Genomic DNA, 13888 nt, shown 5'->3' with positions numbered 1-13888 from the left:
AAGACTGGGGTGTATTGAAAGGGGATGATGAAAGCAGATCAGAGGTGTCCTTAGCTACTCTAGAGTAAGAAAAGCGCAGATGCTCATCAACAGACATTGTTTCAGCTGCCCAATGTGACTAGGAACTGATGATGTGTGATATAGCACACACTCAATATGCTGTGTCAAAATTTAATACTAGCAAGGGCCTTATGTTCTTATCACACCTAAGAAAAATCATAACAAAAAACTGGAAGGAAAATAAATATCCTAACAATTGGTAGGCCTGGATCCAATGACTGGTCTTGCATACAATTATATGACATTAAGGATCTATGAGATGGACCAGTGGGTAAAGGTGCCTCCAGACAAGCCTTTTGACCTGAGTTTGACCTCTCAGACACATGAGGAAGAAGATCACAGACTTGTAAAACTTGTTCTCTTTCCTTTACATGTGCGCATTCACATGCACATGTGTACACGCAGATAAATAAAAATGTAAGTTATACAACTTTAATGTAGTTACTAAGGATTTGGTTCTCCTCTCTTCCTCTACACAACCTTGTTTCCTCTCGCTTAACCCTACAACCACATGTGGGGTTCATAAAATGAAATCAGGCACTCAGGTACTGTCCTCATCTTTGCCATGGAGGCACACACCAATGACTGGGTTTAGCATATTTATCTGAAATCCCTGTCCTTTAGATCCCCCCTTTTAAAAATAGAAATTATAAGTAATAAATCCCTCACTTTGTTGCGGAGACACTTTTCAACTTCAAAGTTTACAGAATCTGCAATCACTTCTCCATCAGGCAAGATGGTGTAGATGAGCATTTTAGCCATGGGGACCATGCTGAACTCCACAGGGATCTCCAAGGCAAAGTTGCCTTTTACTGGAGCTGGGGTAAGAGATAGTTATGGGTCAGACAACTGACAGGAAACACCAAGTAACTGAACACAGGGATTTGGAGGTCAGTCTAAATGTGGAAGACAGTCTACCTGTCCTGTGGTTAGTTGCTTGCATGCTAATGATCTCAGGAGAATATCACAAAGATATCTTCCACCAAGGTGTTCACTGTCAAAAGTTATATTGGTTATTTATAGCTAATCATATGCTAACCTCTTATCTCTTTTATCCCTTAGCATCCCAAACAGCATGCTATATTTTATAAAAAGGATTGAGACAACCTTGACTGATGTCCCATTTATTATTCAGATAAAAGGAAGACTAACAGAGAGGAAATCCTGGTAGTCAGGGATCTGAATATTAATAATCATTCAGAGGAGCAAGCCACACTTGGCAATAATAAGCATATCTTTGGTATTAAACTGTTTCTCAATACAATGTTCACAGTGTTCACATCTCTTGGGAGAAAATGATATCTCTCTCTTATTGTTGCTGGTGAACCTGAGGGGATTCATAAGCTTTCTCATGATGGGTGCTATGACTCCCACTTAATGTTTGTTGAAGAACCAATTGCATAATTTATCAAATAGCTAAATAGTTTTTACAATTGATCAATGGCAAGGAAGCCTCTTTTCAGTAAATTTGTTGAACATTCACTGAGTATCTACCACTTCTAGAAATGACTTGAAAGATATCTATGACTGCATAGAGAAAGCATGTTTATATCTAAAACTTGCTATTAGCAACTGTCCATATAACTTTTAAGCTATTAGAGTGATTATATAATTCTTCCCAGTAAATCCTGTTTTTAATTCAATGTACAAATAGTTTTACTGTCATTGGCTTGCATGAGACTCATAAGTAGTGTATGGTTTCAATTGTGCTCCATGCAGTCATTATGACCATGGAGAGAAATGAATAAGAAAAGGAATATTGTAGAACATGGGTTTGCATGTGGTAAGTGCTCTTTTGGAAGGAAAGGATGGCAAGAACATAAAATTGACATTACCAGGATTCAGTGGGTACTTGGATTTTAAAAAAAGTGGGTGCAAGAGGCCCAAATAAGGGAGTGGAAAGGGAGTCACATTTTGGTAGAATCGAGCAAATATCACCAGAAGATGACAAGGTGTCTTCACTCATAAAGTCACAGCAGCTATGATTCCCTGCCCTTGACCTTCACAACAGCAAGCCAGTCAATATTCCAGCATGGAAGGGGAGGCGTTTGTGAAGACCCACAATTAGTTGAGGAGCTATTGACAGTTGAGGGCTACTGAGGGGAGGAATAGTCAGATCTCTTCAGCAATGTGGCCCCTTGTAGACTGTCCATATTTCAGGGGCTTGTCCAATACCTTTTTATGTATGGATAGCACGAACTGAACTCAATAGGTTGAAAAAGAGATATAGAATAGGGAAGGGGCCTGGTGAGTCAGTGAGGAGTCTGGGGATTAGTGGGGAGAGGGTCTGGTTATAATACACATAAATATATGTGACTTTTAAAGAATAAAAAATGTCTTTATAAGTAAAAATAAAGAGCTGGAGAGATAATTCTGAAGTTAAGATCGGTTGATGCTCTTCTAGAAGACCCTGATTTGATTTCCAGCACCCACACCAAGATGCTCAGAACTGTAATTCTGTCTCTAAAATATCCATGGGATCTGATGCTTCTGGGTGTACTGACTTGCACCTCACACATAATTTAAAAATAATAAAAATACATGAAAATCAGTGTAGTTAGAATGTTAAGGATGAATCTGATTTCTTCCAGATTTTTTTTTTTTTGACCAACACTAAGATAACTCATTTGCCTTCTTGGGGATTATCTGTGTGTTAGTGCATAAGTTCCTCATGTAGATTGTATCTTGGAGTACTTTGTGTATTCAGGTGTTACATATGCAGAATAGATATTTCACCATGTTGAATGATGGGACCCTGGGACTCTCCTGAACGTCATGGTATGATTGAGAACTGACATTGGATGGCAATGCCATGAGTTCCCACTGTGGAGAGTGTTTATGGAGACACACACCATGACAGCACTGTTAGTTGCTCCGTGGTAAGATTCCATTGGTGAGTATGTGGACACTGAGTTGGGGAAATATTACTTTGTGGGGAAACACTTACCTTCTCCTGGCTCCACCTGGTGAGTGTGGTTTCCAGTCTGGATGATGCTGCCCTGGGCCATGACCTAAAATGGAAAGTATTTTCCAAGCTTACATCTATATTTTACAAGGCTTTATTCTAACTATGTTAGAAGAAATAGATGAATCTACTGTATTTCAGGAAGAAATACTCAGTCTAGAACCTAATGTGTAAAGAGAGACATGGTCAATAGAGGAAAGAATTCTGTGGTTTTGTTTTCTTCTGTTTTTTTGTTTGTTTGTTTGTTTGGTTGGTTGGTTGGTTTTTCAATTTGGAGCCAGTACTCACCAGGTAGTAGAAAATGAGCTCTTTCAGCACTCCCAAGTCCCCCTTCAGAATAAAATGTGCCTGAACTGTGTGAATCTGGTTGCAGGGCAAGATGCTGCTGGTCTCTGTGTCAAGGTAGATGTAGCTGTCGCTTAGGGAATAAACAGCATAGGCCACATGCTTTGCACTACCATGTCGTTCCTCCAAGCAATAGAAATAGGGACATAATTGTTCCTCTTTTTGGTTGACCTGGAGAAAGAACAAAATACTATGCTGTAGATTGCTAGCAGACAGAATATCTCTTCTGTGATTAATCAGTGGATTTTCCCATTTCATTTAATGATTGAATATTTTGTACATCTTATTAAAAATGGAGGGAATTTCCTTAAATGGGCTGATGTTTAACACCCTGAATTTTCAGAATTGAAGCAAATATTTATACCAGGGAAGAGGGAAAACAGAAGTGTCTTATTTTTATCAGACAAAGGAACCATTTATAGTGCATCTAATATATAATGAAAAAATTTACATATATAAATTTTAGTGAATAATGAATGTACAAAATAATGGTTTAACAGTAATATTTTCTTATATTAATGTAGTGTACTCTGAGCATCTTCATCCACCTTACAATGAAATCTTATGTCTCCTGCTGGCTCCCTTCTTCCTTAATTGACCCTCTCTGCTTTCATTTCTCTGTTTCCCCAGGTTCCACATATGGGGGGGGGCTTATGGAGATAATTTCTCCTAGTCTCATACTCTTTTCCTATAATGACAATGTACAAATCATTCATTTCTCTATAGACAAGATTACTCTCTTGTAAATATATGAGTAAAAGTCCAATGTGCACATATTTACAATTTTCTCTATCCATTCATATAACAGTGGGTTTTTCCAAATGTGCCCAAGTTCATAAAAGTATGACTGCAAGAATGAATTATTCAATTATTCTGTTTATTCTTTTCTGTTGGTTACCTCTCAGTTTGGGGCAAATCTCTCACACCTAACTCTACCCCAGAAATTCTCTCTATACCTGAACTTCCACCTCCCTGTTTCTTGCCGAAGCTATTAGGCCAACGACATTTTATTGATAGGTGATGCTTCCATAAATTGCCCAAGAGATTCTCTGTAATCCACCAATAGGCATTAAAGTTGCCTCCATTTCCCAACACTGTTGAGAACTGCTGAGACTGCCACAGGGATGTAGATTTCTCTATTATATATTAGCTTTGATTCATATGAGTTTGTATATGGGTGTCACATACCTGTACTCTATACTGGTTTTATTTGGAGTTTTGTTGAATCTCTGAGCTTAATTGTCATAGTAATTTAACGTCACACCTGCTGTACACATAGGTTCTTTTGTTTTCATAACCTGCAGTTTATTGAGATCCATCTGTATTGAGCATCTTTGTGTGTTTCTTGACCTTTTGTAACTGGTGTCTTGAAAACTGACTATTTGTTGGTTCTACTGAGATGACCATGTGGTTTTTAACTCTTGACTCTATTTTAACTCTTGACTCTCTTATGCTATTTTACAGGTGTCAGCTTACAATTGTGAAACCATCCATGTATTCTTAGTACAAAGTCAGTTTTATCATGGTATATGATTTGCTTAATGTGTGGTTGAATTTGGCATGTAAGAATTTCAATGTGGTCTTTCTCTTACCACTCATTGGTAAATTAGTGTGAAGAGTTCTTGTCACTGTATCCTCATCTACTTTTGGTCTCAGGGTTGTTCTAGATTCATAGCACAGCTTTGTACAATAATATTTTACAATAATATATACAATAATATTTCCCATTTGAAGTTTGTTTCTATTCAAAATTGAGTTCTTCCCAGTCTCAGATCTTATTGTTCCAGGTCTCTTTAATTATTTCTTCAATTCTATTACTCATTGCCAATCCATTCAGGTTTTTCATATCCTTTTGGCTCACGTTTGGTAGAATATAAATATCCAGAAAATCATTTGTTTCTCCTGGATTTTTTAATTTATTGGAATGAAACTTTTCAGATCAAGAAACCCATGGATTTCACAGTGTGTGCTGTAATAGTAACCTCTATTGGCTAATTTGGGTTTTAACTCTCTTTGGGTTTAGATGAGGGCTAATCAATTTCACTTGTCTTTGTGATTTTAGAATCACCGTTGGTTTCTCTGGACCTTTTTACTGTTCCCTTTGGACTCCATCATTAATTCTGCCATATTTATTATTTCCTTCCTTTTATCAATTTTGAATTTGGCCTGTTCTAGTGGTCCTAACAAATTGAGGTACAGCATTAGATATATTACTAATTTGATATCTATGTGATTACATAGTGCAGAATTTCATCCCTTGTAGACTGTACAAAATTCTTTCTTTTTCTCAGACTTCCTTTTCTGCTACTTTAGTAATAAAGCTTCTCTCTATTTTTAAACCTAACTGTTTAAGTTACATTGTATTTTCCACTTTGTATCCATTGGAACTGGGGGTATAGTGGCTGTTTTTAATTTTTAAAATTATATCCATATATCTGATTTGCTTTGTTGTTGATGAATTTACTGAAAATTTTTCTTTGTTCCTGGGATTTGTCTTTCAAAGAGAGCTACTCATTATGAAAATTTTCTTATAATGGCAGATGTTTTATAGCTATCACTACAGATGTACAAATTAAAACATCAAAGTCGGTGAAATATGAAAAAACATAACTTACCATAAATCTCTTAATTTTTCTATAACTGAACTCAAAGCTATTGAAGCATATGAAATATTATGTAAATAATATTACAAGTCTAACCCTAAATATTATTGACAAAATTGGGGACACACGCACGCACACACACACACACACACACACACACACACACAGAGAGAGAGAGAGAGAGAGAGAGACATACACAGCCCAGTGTAGCAAATAAGAGATTATATATTTTACCCAAAATATCAGCAAACAAAAATTCTGAAATAAGTTTTAAAAATTGCAATCTGAGAAATAAACTGATCATTAAGCTAAATAAAGTTAGTGGAAGATTTCACTAATAGATTAGATACAACGGAAGAAAAATACCAGGGATTAGAGATATTAGAAGGTTATTATTACACGTAATTAAAAAATTCTTGCCACAACTTTCAAGGCCTCTGGAACCCTGTTAAGATACAAAGTGTGAAGATGTTGCTGTCCCACAGAAGTAAGAATTTGAAGATACACAGCAACTATCCTTGTATATAAAGATAGAAATGGACCTTTAATCATTGTTCTACATGAAGGTCCTAACTTGAGGTATTGAAAACATAAATAAAGCAAAAGATACAATGAAATAAAAATTGTGTTAAAATGTTTGCAATGTATGCTTGTACTTTTATTAATAAACAGAAACTTTTTGTGCTTTTCCATAAAATAAGAGAGTTTGGCATGTTTTTTTTTTCTTTTTCAATTAGGCTACATACACATTATTGACTTAAAGCTGTTGCAAAGCCTTGCCTTGTGTCTTTTATCTTCCTCATTTCTGACTTACTTCGATATGGAGTAAAAAGCCTGAGATGTCAGCGGTATCTATGGAGAAATTTGCCAGGCCATGCTGATCAGTGGTAGCAGCTCTGGTATAGTCAACTTCTTGTACTTTGATGAAGACATGCTCATTTGGGATAGGGTCTCCCTTGATATCCACTAGGCGGACCTAAGTTGAAAAAGGAAGAAAAGTATAGTCTAGGCATGGAAATACGGCAAAGAAGAGGAAACCCTGTTTCAGTATTATACGAAGATTCCAAAGATGCACCAATTAATTCAGCACATGCAAAAACTGGTTCCAGAAAATCTATACCAGCAGCACTAGTGATGCTGTGAAAGTATAGAGATTGAAGGTATCATACTCTTAACACAATAACAGATGCTTTATAGATGCTTTCTACTTTCTTATTATTCATAAGAAATCATCATTGATTTCTTTGTGTAAAGTACAGGAAGCAGATGCTCTGTCAATATCACAAGAACAACTTGTGAGGGCACAGAGACTAATGGAGAGTGTAGATCTGTTATGAGTATGTAGCATGTGCTGCTTCACCAGTGAAACACAGTGACACTTTGAGGTGTAAGGTTTTCAGGAACAGTAGTTATAAATAAAAATTTTCTAGAGAGATACCAGGTACCAAAGTTAAATCAGGATCAGGTTAATGATACAAACAGTCCTATATCCCCTAAAGAAATAGAAGCAGTAAGTAATAGTCTCCCTATCAAAAATAGCCCAGGACCAGATGGGTTTACTGCAGAGTTCTATCAGACCTTCAAAGAAGATCTAATTCCATTTCTTCACAAACCATTCTATAAAATAGAAGCAGAAGGTACTCTACCCAATTCATTCTATGAAGCCACAATTACTCTGATACCTAAACCACAGAAAGACCTAACAAAGATAGAGAACTTCAGACCAATTTCCTTTATGAATATCGATGCAAAAATACTCAATAAAATTCTTGCTAATGGAATCGAAGAACACATCAAAAAAAAAAATCATCCATCCTGACCAAGTAGATTTCATTCCAGGGATGCAGAGATGTTCTAAAATACGGAAATCCATCAACGTAATTCACTATATAAACAAACTCAAAGACAAAAACCACAGGATCATCTCGTTAGAGGCAGAGAAAGCATTTGAGAAAATCCAACATCCATTCATGATAAAAGCTTTGGAAAGATCAGGAATTCGATGCCCTTACCTAAAAATGATAAAAGCAATATAAAACAAAACAGTAGCCAACATCAAAGTAAATGGTGAGAAGATGGAAGCAATCCCACTAAAATCAGGGGCTAGACAATGCTGCCCACTTTCTCCATACCTATTCAATATAGTATTTGAAATCCTAGCCAGAGCAATTCAACAGCAAAAGGAGATCAAGGGGATACAAACTGGAAAGGAAGAAGTTAAAATATCACTTTTTGTAGATGATATGATAGCATATATGTGACCCTAAAAATTCCACCAGAGAACTCCTAAACCTGATAAACAGCTTCAGTGAAGTAGCTGAATATAAAATTAACTCAAACAAGTCAATGGCCTTTCTCTACACAAAGGATAAACAGGCTGAGAAAGAAATTAGGGAAACACCCTTCACAATAGTCAAAAATAATATAAAATACCTTGGCATGACTCTAATAAGGAAGTGAAAGATCTGTATGATAAGAACGTCAAGTCTCTGAAGAAAGAAATTAAAGAAGATCTCAGAAGATGGAAAGATTTCCCATGCTCATGTATTGGCAGGATCAGCATTGTAAAAATGGCTATCTTGCCAAAAGCAATATACACATTCAATGCAATCCCCATCAAAATTCCAACTCAATTCTTCAACGAATTAGAAAGGGCGATCTGCAAATTCATCTGGTATAACAAAAAACCTAGGATAGCAAAAATTCTTCCCAATGATAAAAGAACCTCTGGTGGAATCACCATGCCTGACCTAAAGCTTTACTACAGAGCAATTGTGATAAAAACTGAATGGTACCGGTAAAGGAACAGACAAGCAGACCCAGAAATGAACCCACACACCTATGGTCACTTCATCTTTGACAAGGGTGATAAAACCATTCAGTGGAAAAAATACAGCATTTTCAACAAATGGTGCTGGCACAACTGGTGGTTGTCATGTAGAAGAATGTGAATTGATCCATTCCTATCTCCTTGTACTAAGGTCAAATCTAAGTGGATCAAGGAACTCCACATAAAACCAGAGACACTGAAACTTATAGAGGATAAAGTGGGGAAGAGCCTCGAAGATTTGGGCACAGTAAAAAAATTCCTCAATAGAATATCAATGGCTTGTGCTGTAAGATCGAGAATCAACAAATGGGACCTCATAAAATTGCATAGCTTCTGTAAGAAAAAAGACACCGTCAATAAGACATAAAGGCCACCAACAGGTTGGGAAATGATCTTTACCAATCCTAAATCAGATAGGGGAATAATATCCAATATATATAAAGAACTCAAGAAGGTGGACTCTAGAAAATCAAATAACCCCATTAAAATTGGTTCTCAGAGTTAAACAAAGAATTCTCACCTGAGGAATACCGAATGGCTGAGAAGCACCTGAAAAAATGTTCAGCATCCTTAATCATCAGGGAAATGCAAATCAAAACAACCTTGAGATTCCATCTAACACCAGTCAGAATGGCTAAGATCAAAAATTCAGGTGACAGCAGATGCTGGGGAGGATGTGGAGAAAGAGGAACACTCCTCCATTGTTGGTGCGATTGCAAGCTTGTACAACCACTCTGTAAATCAGTCTCCCGGTTCCTCAGAAAATTGGACATAGTACTACCGGAGGATCCAGCAATACCTCTCCTGGGCATATATCCAGAAGATGTACCAACCGGTAAGAAGGATACATGCTCCACTATGTTCATACCAGCCTTATTTATAATAGCCAGAAGCTGGAAAAAACAGATGTCCCTCAAATGAAAATGGATACAGAAAATGTGGTGCATTAACACAATGGAATGCTACTCAGCCATTAAAAAGAATGAATTTATGAAATTCCTAGGGAAATGGATGGACCTGGAGGGCATCATCCTGAGTGAGGTAACCCAATCACAAAAGAACTCACATGATATGTACTCACTGATAAGTGGATATAAGCCCAGAAACCTAGACTCCCCAAGATACAAGATATAATTTGCAAAACACATGAAACATAAGAAGAACAAAGACCAAAGTGTGGACACTTTGCCCCTTCTTAAAATTGGTAACAAAACATTCATGGAAGGAGTTACTGAGACAAAGTTTGTAGCTGAACCAAATCATGGACCATCTATGGACTTCCATACTCAGAGATCCATCCCATAATCAGCCTCCAAACCCTGACACCATTGCATACACCAGCAAGATTTTGTTGAAAGGACCCTGATATAGCTGTCTCTTGTGAGGCTATGCTGGTGCCTGGCAAACACAGAAGTGGATGCTCACAGTCAACTACTGGATGGGCCACAGGGCCCCCAATGGAGGAGGTAGAGAAAGTACCCAAGTAGCTAAAGGGGTCTGCAACCCTATAGGTGGAACAGCAATATGAATTAACCAGTACCCACCAGAGCTAGTGCCTCTAGCTGCATATGTATCAGAAGATGGCCTAGTTGGCCATCATTGGAAAGAGAGGCCCATTGGTCTTGAAAAATTTATATGTCCCAGTACAGGTGAATGCCAGAGCCAAGAACTGGGAGTAGGAGGGTAGTGGAGTGGGGGAGAGGGTATGGGGGACTTTTGGATAGTATTGGAAATGTAAATGAAGAAAATACCTAAATAAAAAAAATTTGCAGCCTATGTTTTAGATTCAGAGCCTCCAGATAACCTAAGTCTTTACATACACTTGGGCATAAGAAATATACAGTCCACCACTAAGCTGCACTTCTTGTGTTGTAATCAATGATGTTAGACACACTTAATATCTAAAAGAATGGCTTTGGTTTTGAAGTGCCACTCTACAGCTTAACCAGCTATGAACCAAAAATTACCTTACTTTCACAAAAAATGGAATCCCACTTCTGAAGTGTGAATCTGCCTTCAGAAATATGAGCTTGTTTGTGATTCTTTCAATTTTAGTTGTTCCATATCCACTGAACTCCAGTCCTGAAGAAGAAATTAGTGACAACATTGAAAGCCTAAGTTGGTTAGAGAGTTGCTTGCTTTCTGTGTCCTTTGAACCACCATCTCAGTGTGAAAAGGTGTCAGTTTTCACAGCTTCATCGTCTATATTCTTTGATTACCCACATACCTGTCCCTTCTTCTGTAACAGTTGCATTCACATGGAAAAGCTGAACCCTGTGATTTCTTTTCTTTGATTGGAGCTCAGTGATGTTCACCTCTTGTGTGCTGCAGCCATTGTTGTCTAGCTGAAATGTAAGATAAAAGCAAGGTAACATGGTACACTGCTCAGGTCAATGGTCTACTCAAATTCACACATGAGGATTTCTTTCAGAAAAATAATAGCTTAGTACATGATGTTCTGGTTATAAGCATGGGACTCAGCTCAAACCCTGGGCTCCTGTATGCCATGGTCATGATCAGTCCCAGTGTTGTCTTGGCTTAGTCATCTATAAAAATATTGATTATCTATAAAGTACTAAATGATATCTACTAAGGAGTATTAGGTAAACTCACAATTATAATGTCTGAAGCAATTAACTTGCATGCTATTAGGATTTAATACTTCATTTCTATTATTATAATAGCAACCCCATGCATGGATATAGCCCAATGGTACATTTTACTAGCAGGCATGACCCTATTGCCTTGATACCTAGTGGCAGTAAGTCAAATGAAGTCCATTCCCAGAGTGAAATGGTGTTTAGAAAAGTCTTCATAAGAAAGAATTGACATTATTCTGAACTGTGAAAGACTCACCAGAATCATTGTTTTGTTCTTAGTTAAATTTTACCTTGACTGCTTACTTTTTTTGCCTTTTTCATCATTACAATTATTGTTGGCTTAGTAGTATACTTTATTTTATTTAGATTACATTGCTCAAACAACTTCAGTTTTCTGCTGTTGTGGCACTTTGTCTGGATCCCTTTTCCCTTTCTGTGCTGCCTCATCTGCCCAACCTCCATAGAAGAGGTGCCTAGTCTTACTGCAACTTGATATGCCAGGGCAGCTTGATACCCATGAGAGTCCTTCCCTTTTCTGAGGACAAGGGGAGGAGCAGTGGTTGGGTGGGGTGAGAAGAGGTGAGAAGGATGGACTGGGAGGAGAGGAGGGAGGAGAACCTGTGAGCAGAATATAAAATAAATACATTATTAAAAAAAGAAATACAGGAAACACGACCAGCAGGGAATCAGGACATGTACAAAGGGCACAGCTTTTCACTAACTGCATCCTAGGATACACGAATTGTCACAGTGTTGGACAAATAAACCAATAGTCTAGTTTTGGAAATGACTAGGACCCCAAGAGAATTTAAACAAGTAGATGAAGATATGAATGCTATCAATTCATACAAGCCTGAGAAACCCAGCAACAGATGTGATGGTTAATAAAAGATAAATAGCATGTGAACCAACTTGAACAGCCAATACAGAAATAGGAATAAACACAGAATTATCAACAATAACCCTAAGTGTAAATGATTTTTAACTCTTTAATTTAGAGTCCTAGGCCAGGGTTCTTGCTGCAGCAATGCAAGTGGGAGAACCTGGAGTGCGAGCTGGGGACTCCATGGGTTGGAAGAAAATGGCAGGTAAGCTGGCCTTGGGGGAAATCGCAGGCTTCAGTCAGGCCAAGCTGAAGAAAACCAAGACTCATGAACAGGATAACCTGCCAACCAAAGAGACCATTGAATAAGAAAAGAGGACTGAAATTTCCTAGAAGCCTAGTAGGATTTCCCCACCCATCTCCGTCCTCTCTGAGACCCCTTCATGATGTAGAAGAAGGAAAGTAAAACACTGCAGAAAAGCATCTGGAAGACATTCAAAGTGAGAGAGACATAACTAGTCCTGAGGGCTGCTGAAAATGAAGAAAAAATAGAACAGAAATAAATGATGTGATAATATAAATCAAAGATTCAGAAAAAAGAACAAACAATCCAAACTCTGAATTAGTAGGTAGGAAGAAATAATAACCACCAGAGCAGAAACTAGTGGAGCAGAGAAGAAAGAAAGAATACACAGAATCAATGAGTCTAAAAGACAGCTCTTTAAGAAGATATGACCAAGAACACTCTTTGGCACAATTGACCAAAAGAAAGAAATAAAAAGACCTAAGTTAATAGAATCAGGAATGTGCAGGGTAGCATTACACAGAAATTAAAGAGATTTGGACTAGTGTAAAAGAATACTTCAAAAACTTGCACTGAATTAATTTAGAAAACTTAAAACAAGTGGAAAGATTTCTACATTCGTGCAAAACACAAATGTTAAACTAAGAAGTAATAGATAATTTCAACAGTCACATAGACCTTTAGAGAGCAGCCTACTATTTCCATTTTCCTTATTCAATATAGTACATGACTGTATCCAAAGAGGTATCGTTACAGATCATGTGGGTGTTACCTCACCAAAGAATCTTAGTTTTCAAGAGACAGAGACCTTTATAGTCATCCACAAACCATCAAAGTGCAGAGAATTGTTTGTGATTGCTGAAGCCAAACAATATATCTCCAACATAACTCCTACATCAAAGGATCAGGGAAAATCATGGAACATGGGTCAGAAAGATTGTTTTTTTTTAATTGGGTATTTATTTCATTTACATTTCCAATGCTATCCCAAAAGTCCCCCACATGCTCCCCCACCAACTCCCCCACCCATCCACTACTACTTCTTGGCCCTGTCATTCCCCTGTACTGAGGAAGATAAAATTTGCATGACTAATGTTTCTCTCTTTCCACTGATGGCCGACTAGGCCATTTTCTGATTCATATGGAGCTAGAGACATGAGTTCCAGTGGGATACTGGTTAGTTCATATTGTTGTTCCACCTATAGGATTGCAGATCCCTTTAGCTCCTTGGGTAATTTCTCTAGCTCCTCCATTGGGGGCTATGTGATCCATCCAATAGCTGACTGTGAGCACCCACTTCTGTGTTTTCTAGGCCCCGGCATAGTCTCACAAGTAACAGCTCTATCTGGTTCCTTTCA

At 37.6% G+C, this 13888-nt stretch overlaps 2 pseudogenes; one reads left to right on the top strand and one right to left on the bottom strand.

The window, feature by feature from the left end:
- Mug4-ps (murinoglobulin 4, pseudogene) overlaps positions 1–11156 on the bottom strand; it is a 43380-nt pseudogene extending 32224 nt beyond the window's left edge.
- Gm44173 lies at positions 12485–12595 on the top strand (annotated as a pseudogene).
- The last annotated feature ends 1293 nt before the right edge of the window (positions 12596–13888 follow it).

This window comes from Mus musculus, chromosome 6, assembly GCF_000001635.26.
Source record: "Mus musculus strain C57BL/6J chromosome 6, GRCm38.p6 C57BL/6J".
Classification (NCBI taxonomy): domain Eukaryota; kingdom Metazoa; phylum Chordata; class Mammalia; order Rodentia; family Muridae; genus Mus; species Mus musculus.
This window is presented reverse-complemented; position numbering and strand designations above follow the sequence as displayed.